This window comes from Vombatus ursinus, unplaced genomic scaffold (genome assembly GCF_900497805.2).
Source record: "Vombatus ursinus unplaced genomic scaffold, bare-nosed wombat genome assembly UNPS02014820.1, whole genome shotgun sequence".
In the NCBI taxonomy this organism is placed as follows: domain Eukaryota; kingdom Metazoa; phylum Chordata; class Mammalia; order Diprotodontia; family Vombatidae; genus Vombatus; species Vombatus ursinus.
The window spans coordinates 2,289,841-2,297,669 of NW_020954598.1; positions in this window are offsets into that span (position 1 = coordinate 2,289,841).

Here is a 7,829-nt window from a genome sequence, read left to right on the forward strand (position 1 = left end):
TATAAATATGAGTTATTATCTCTAGGTCTTATCTCCACTTAAAGGTCATCTCCTTCTTGTTTCTTGGCAACTTGTTCATATATGCCAAAACAGGGAATTGATTTTTTGCGCTAAGGTTTACCTTCCCTCTCTACTGTGAAATGGACATTCTATTGACAGAACTGTGAGCCCCAAACATAGAGCCAGTTCTTAAGTTGCATAAGAAAAATGGTCTTATTCTTTGCTCTTATATTTTTTTCTTTAAGCAACAAGTTGGTGCTCAGTAGTGTAACCAATCACTTTATCCACCAGACCTGACTTGAAATGACCTTCAGGCCCTCCTCAAAACCAAATCCACCACTGAGAAGAATCGAAAGGATGTTGCCTAGGTTCTGAAGGCAACTCTCTAAGAGTAGCTCCAGACTCATCCTGATCGATAGCAGTGTTATCAAAATAAGTGTGTATTGTAGGGCAATAATCATACTGCACTGAATGAGGGGAACTCTATACCATTACACCATGTGGGAAAGTTACCTTTACCTCTCTGGGCCTCAGTTTCTTCATCTGTAAAATGAGGGGATTGGATTAGATAATTTGAAGGGACTAGAGGTTCCTTCCTGTTCTGTTCTATGATTCTGTAATTCGACATTCTCAAGGAAACTATGTAGAAGGGGACAGTGCCCACCTGGGTATATAAATTCTGGTTGGTTTGTAGAAAATAAATTTGTTTTTTTACTTTGCAGTCATATCAAACAGTGCTCTTCCTTTTTTTTTCTTATGGACTTGCATATGGAAGTGAAGAACTTTCCTCTGCCAGTAGAAATCAGCAACTCCTCTGCCATTTATAATCTTTTTTTTTCCATTTATAATCTTAAGAGAGTTGCCTAGGGACCCTGAGAGATGAAGTGAGTTGGCCAGTGTCACATAGCTAGTATGTGTCTAAAGCAGGACTTGAATCCAGGTCTTCCAGATCCTCAGGCCAGCTTTCTGCTCACTAGTCCATACTTCTTAATATCATTTATTCTCTTTTCAAGGGGCCATTGCCGGTCGATATAATTGACCATAGTTGACCTATGTCCTGCCATTGGACTTGGATGACTCTGGAGAAGAGAGTGAGGCTGATAACTTTGCACACAACTCTGATTCACTTAAATTTAATTCACTTGCAAGTCAAGACACCACCATCCTGATGTCATTGGTCCTCTTGGAGAATGAAGGACAAACAACAATATTCTTTTTTCAGGAATCATGCTGCATTCTCTTCTCATGATAAAGTATGCAGGATTTTTGAGAAAGAAACTTGGACTTGGAGGCTTTGATTTTGGTCCTAGAGCTGTCCCTAATTAGCTAGTGACCCCAGGCAAGTAACTTTCTTGCCCTGAAAAATAAAAAAGTTGGAGTGGATGATCTCCAAGGTCCTTCCCAGCACTAACATTCTCTGAGTTTAAGATCTGCACAGAAGTCCCCAAACTTTAAACCACTATTAAAAATGATGTAGCTGCCCATTCTCTCAAAATACATTGAAATACCGAAAGACCATTTCTACCTTTCATACCTGTGACCACATTTAGTTAAAAGACTCCAGGCTTTAGAATCAGAGGACCAGGGTTCAGATACTGATTCTGTCACTGACTATCCCAACCAAACCGAACAAGTCACTTTGGAGTCTCATTTTTCTCATTGCTATAAGCAATCAATGAATCAATAAACATTAAGTGCTTATTATGTGTTAAGTGTTGAGGATACTAAGAAAGAAAAAAAAAAGCTCCTATGCCCAGGCAGCTTACATTCTAATGAAAGATTTGGACTACATGACTTCTTACGTCCATTCTAGCTCTGCATCTATGATACTGTGATCCTTCAATGTTAGGTAGATGATGGTATGCAGAACTTTTGATATATGGCTAAAACTTAACACATCTCACCATCCCACAGCTGTGAGTTGCAAGACTAACTGTTGCCAGCAGATGGCATAAGATGCATTGTATATGGAGAGGTGACTGGGAGTGCTGGGAGCCCAAAGGGCCTGTGGGTGTTATGTGCAGCAATTTCCAGGAAACACATCAACAGAGATTTCTTATAAGCATTTCTATCACAACTAACTCCTTTATAATAGCTGTTTTTCAGACATCTTCCCTTTTTCTTATTCCTTTACAGAGTTGTTATCTGAGCCTTTGAAAGCTATTGTTGACATATCTGTAACTTCTCATGCAAAACCCTATTGCACTGGGAAAAACTCCCAGAAAATTAGGATCTATACCATCTTTTCCTCAACATTTCAATAGTTAGATAGACTTTATAGATGAAAATAACAGGAAATTTAAAAGGAAATAGAAGCAAGTAGCAACACACCTCTTAGAGGAGACCTTGGTGCTCTAAAGGTACCTCAAAAGATTAGCCTGGTTCCTGGGGGTTTTCCTTTGGGAACAGGAACTAAGAAAGTCCAAATGTGAGGAATGTAGTGGGGGGGTGGCACCAATTAAAAACATTAAAGGGAGGAAACTGCAAAATCAGGAGGTCACCTGGATTCTTATTCCTGGCTCTGGTTTTGAATAAACATATAACCTTGGGCAAGTCACTTCAGTCAGTCAGTCAATAAACATTTTTAAGTGCTTACTTTATGCTAGATACTGTACAAAAACAGGCAAAAGACAATTCTATCCCTCAAGAAGCTCATGATCTAGTGGGGACAACAAGCAAATAAACATATATAAACTATATAGGAAATAATTAAGAGAGGGAAGGCACTAGAATTAAAAGGGGTTGGAAAAGGCTTCTTGTAGAAGATGGGGTTTTAGTTGGTACTTAAATAAAGCCAGGGGAGCCAGTATGTAGAGATGAGGAGGAAAAACATTTTAGGCATGGGGGATAGCCAGAGAAAATGCCTGGAGCTGAGAAATAGGGGGTCTTGTTCACTGAACAGCAATGAGGCCAGTGTCATTTAATGGAAGAGGGTATGTCAGGAAGTATGGTACAAGAAGATTGGAAAGGTGAAAGGGGGCTAGGCTATGAAGGGCTTTACCAAACAAGGGATTTTATATTTGATACTAGAGTCAAGAGGGAACCCCAAGAGTTTATTGAGTAGGGAGTTCACTTGGTCAGATTTCTGCTCTAGGAAAATCACTTTGGTGGCTAAGTGAAGGAGTGGGGAAAGATCTGAAGTAAGAAGACCCACTAGTAGCTACTGCAGTAGTTTAGGAGTGAGGTTGTGAGGGCTTGCATTATGTCAAAGGAGAGAAAAGAGCATATTGGAAAGATGTAGTAAAGATGAAATTGAGAGGCAACAGACTGGATATTGGGGGGGGTGAGAGAAAGTGAAGAATTGAGGATGACAGGTTGTGAGCCTGAGGGACTGAGATGTGGTATTGCTTTCTACAGTGGCAGAGATGGTGGGGGACCCCATCCTGGTCCTGTTTCCTCATCTCTTTAGAAATGGAAGTATGTGTTATAAGATGTTTATTATTAATATGATATATAAATATGATATTAATATTACATATTAGGATATTTATTATGTCAATACATTTTCTAGCAAAAGGTTTTATACTTCATCTTATTCTCGGTGAATAGGGACAGGCAAATAAGGTACTTGTTTCTGCCTAGAAAATTCCTAAGAAAAGTAAGAAGGTAGAAAAAAAAATCCAAATTCAGTCAGTTCCAAGCATTTATTAAGTACTTTCTATGTGCCAGGCACTGTGCTAAACACTGGGGAAAATACGCAACCCCTGTCTTCTAATGGATAGGAGGGAGGGAGCTAGTTCTTGGGAACCATAGACTCAGATAATTCCCATACCCCAAGGAGTCATTCACCCAGGCAGTAGAGAACAGTGAAGAGAGCACTAGATGGAGTCTTGGGAAGCCTGCTATGAACTAGCTATGTATTCTACGGTAATTCCTTTCACCTCTCTGAACTTCAGTCTCTTCATTTTTTTAAAAAAGAAAAGAATAATTTCTCCCTAGTGCACCATGAGGTTGATGCTAATCATTCTTGCCCGGCACTTTTAAAATGCACATGTAAGGCTAATTTACTGTGCACTTATCAGGCATAATTGTTATAGGTAACAATAAAATTATTAATATCTATGGTGACTTTTGGCTGAAAGCTTTTAAAAAAAGCTGAAAGTTTAAAATATGAATATGCTCATATCACTCACATGCCCCTTCTTTGGATGATAAATTTAGTTGGCTACAGAGACATCTTTCCTAGCCTTCTCCTAGTGAAGTGCTGTTTGGATATTTTAGTTGAATATTTCTTAAGCTGAACAAAGCAGACAAAATATCAGATCTTTCAGCTCTGATGACTGGTCGTTTCCAGACTCTCCTGCATCTCCCTTGTTCTGATGAGTACAGATAGTATGGCTCCTGTATGGATCAAGCTGGAGAATCCTGTGGCTAAAGGGAATCCTGGCCTCAGAAGGAAACCGTGTGTCCCAAGAAAGAACACCCAGAAGCCTCCACCCAGCCAAGTGTTGAGTAAGGATGTCCATGGAATTTTGAATCCTACAGGCCTGACCCAGCTTAATGATGAGGAGTCAACTGGCCTTCTCAATGGGCCTCAATTACACCTGCTACCTTACCTCTGTCAAAAAGACTTAATTGACAATAAATTTGCAAAGAGGTGAAGTGTTCTATGACTGAGCAGTACAGTACTGTACAGGTGCCCCTGGGATGGACAACCTTATTGTAGCCTGGTAAATAGATCTTGGATCAACAAACCTACTCCCCAGATTACCTTTCCATCGTTAGAAGGCCAGGCAGGATGCAAGCAAGTAGTCTCCCAAAGAGGGCTAGAAATGTACATTACATAAGCTATTTATTTCAAGTGTTGTGGATTTCACCCCCTCTGTGTTATTCTAGACTGAGATTGTAAATCACATTAACTTCACATCTGAACTTTCCATACACTCAGAGTGAGAAGGAGAAATCTTGATTTTGGAAAAGCTTTCCAGTCCCTCAAGAACATCCGCCTGTGCGTGGGTAGTGAGGTCACTGTATGTGTGTGTGTGTTGGGGGGGGGAGGGGGTAGGTGTGGGCTGGAATTGGGTGGGAGGGGGAACCTTCATTTCAAAGCTTCTTGAAACAGTCCATTGCAATCCGAATATTCAGATCTGTCAGCAACCCAAAGGGGAGCTTTTAAAAACAGGGGATATTTTAGAGGATTTCAAAGACGGCTCTCCCTTTCTAGAAATGTAAGCCATTTCTGTGGTGGACATATATTTGTTTATATTGTATACACTTACTTCCATTTGCTGATTTTTAGCTAGTTTGTGTATTGCTTCAAATATTTAAGCCAACCAACCTCCATTTTAGCTATTTAATTTTGTTAAACTTAGTGCTACATACCAGCTAACCAAATACCTTGCTTGAATTACACTGATGCAATAGAGACGAATTTATCGTGGAAATCGGAATATTAGGTTTCTCTGTCATCTTGCTAATGGGGGGGGGGCTGGCGGGAAAGAGACATAGATTGCTCTGCTGTTATGAATATGGTTTCTCTATTTATTGGAAAGCAAATTAGTTTTAATATTCAAAGTCCTCAGTCATTCCCTCTGTGTTCACGTCCAGCTCTTTAGGGGAGAAAAAAGATTTTCAACTTTGGGACTGTGTAAAGACTGTAAAACCGGGGCCTTTAGTTAAAGATTACAAGTTCAGTTTTTAAAAACCTACTAAATTAAAAAAAAAATAAAAAGGAAAGGGTGGACTTTGAAACCTTCTAAGCAAATACAAAAGGAAATATTTAAATGATTTTAGAAGGAAATGTTTGTGTTAAAAATACTCTTTTCTTTCAGTTATGAAATCTCAGAGGAGCTTTGTATCTCTAAACACAAATTGGTCAGCGAGGATCTAGATTCCAAACAAAAAGCGTACCATTGCACAAATAAGAAGGAAACGGCTTAAAATAAATATTTCTTGAGAGTTAGCTAATAACGAAGGAAAGACCAAAAAAAAATTTTTTTAAGATGCAATTACTAGTCTTACATTAGATCCCCATTCTATTTTTTAAAGAAAGTTTTAAAGGTTATTATGATGAAAAGCCTCTTCCAAAAATGATTTAATGATCAATTACTTTTTGAACAAGTAATTGATTTAATGATCAGTTATATTTAGAACAAAGGGATGACTTTCCTTCTCTCTCTAAAATGTATTTTACCGCAATAAACTAAAGGGCTGATTCTCCATACATTTCAGATTTTGCCTATTCAGGATCGAAGCGGTGGATTCAACCCCCGAATTTGGGAGGTGAGGAGTTCACGTATACCCCACGAACTCATCTTTAAGATTGAACTGGGGAGATGGACGAATTCTGCTGTGGAAACCAGCTTTAGGTTCAGATCGACTTAATTACTGGAGTGTTTGCAAACTCGAAACCTCCGGCAGCAGCTCTCATTTTCCGCTGCTCCGGAGTGAAGTGGTGAAGCCTTCCCACTCCCACACCTCGAGTGCCCCAATGCTGTCATTCGAAGAGAGTCAGTCTCCTTGATTCCACCTTTCCCTACCTGTTGTTTCCGCGCGTTACAAGCTCGGACAAATTGCACTGAGAGGGAACCAATGTAAAGAGCTCTTCCCCCTTACAAATCTAGTCCCAAACAAACCGGCAAAATGCGCGTCGCCCAGAGCGCTGTTTTCACTGTCTGCCAAGGTCTCTGCTGATCGTAAAAGTTCAACGCGAAGGCCCTCTTTTTAGGGCTGCTAGACTGGAAGGCAATTTAGTAGCGAATTTGCGAGCCATGGGGCCTGAGAGCGCGTGATGGGGCCCCAAATTCAGTAGGATCCTTCCGAAAGCCGTGAAGACGCTGGGGTTGACCCGAGAGGGGAAGGGAGTTCCGAGGGCAGGTGGTTCGCTCAGGGAGAGCTTAGCGTCAGAGAAGCAGCCTGCTCGAGGCTACCCGAGCACGATTCTCCAAGGTGGCAAAACACCCAGACTGTCTGAACTTCCAGGTGTCCGCCCCCAAATCGGCTGAATGAGTGTGTAAATAAGAACGTAACTTCACTCAAGCGTCGCTCACCTAGATGGAATTATTCAAACCTGGGCTAGTCCTTTCACCTCGGGGGAAAGAAGGAGAGGTGTGGGGGAGGGGTGTTTGCATGTGATGTCACGCTTTCCGCAGGTCCTTACCACTTTGAGGGTTTCCTGAATATGAAGTGCCCATGGAAAGGAAGGTCGGGGAGTAGGGGTGGGGAGAAGTTGTGGGACCTATTTTTCCACTAGCCGTGTGCCCTGCAGCCCTTGGAGAAATCCGGGTGGGGGGGGGGGAGATCTTGCAGATCAAGGCCAATTGTAAACAGCTGCCGATTCCGTAGGACGTAGAATTGGGGTCGGGCCTCTGGAAGATTTCTCTCCTCCTTCCCCTCCCAAATATACCTGCCCTTTCTGTATCCCCTAGACCGATAAGCCCCGAGACCACCCTCAGTGAGGGTGGGGAGCAGGGCAGTTTTTCGAGCCCCGGGGACAACAGGAATTAAGAGGAATTAAGCTCACCACTGACAATTATCTGAAAGCTTCAGCTGAAGCTTGAATTCTCTAAGCGTGGAGTTAGCTCTTGAGCAATTTAAAAGGTCACCTCCGTCCATACTCCCGACATATTTACCAGGAAAGACGGAACTTGTGTGTTTTTGGGTGTGGGGGTAGAATAGAGGGGGGAGACGCGCAGAGATTTCGAGGAACCAGTGCCTCTGAGCCCCAGGGAAAATTGAACTAAGGGATGGATGAGTCATTCCAGAGTTATTGATTCAAAGCCCACGACTAAGAGAACCTTTGTCAACTTTTGGACCCAGCCTTGGGAACTCAATGCTCTATCATTGCTGAGCTACTTGAGCCAAAAAAAAAAAAAAAAAAAAAAAAAAAA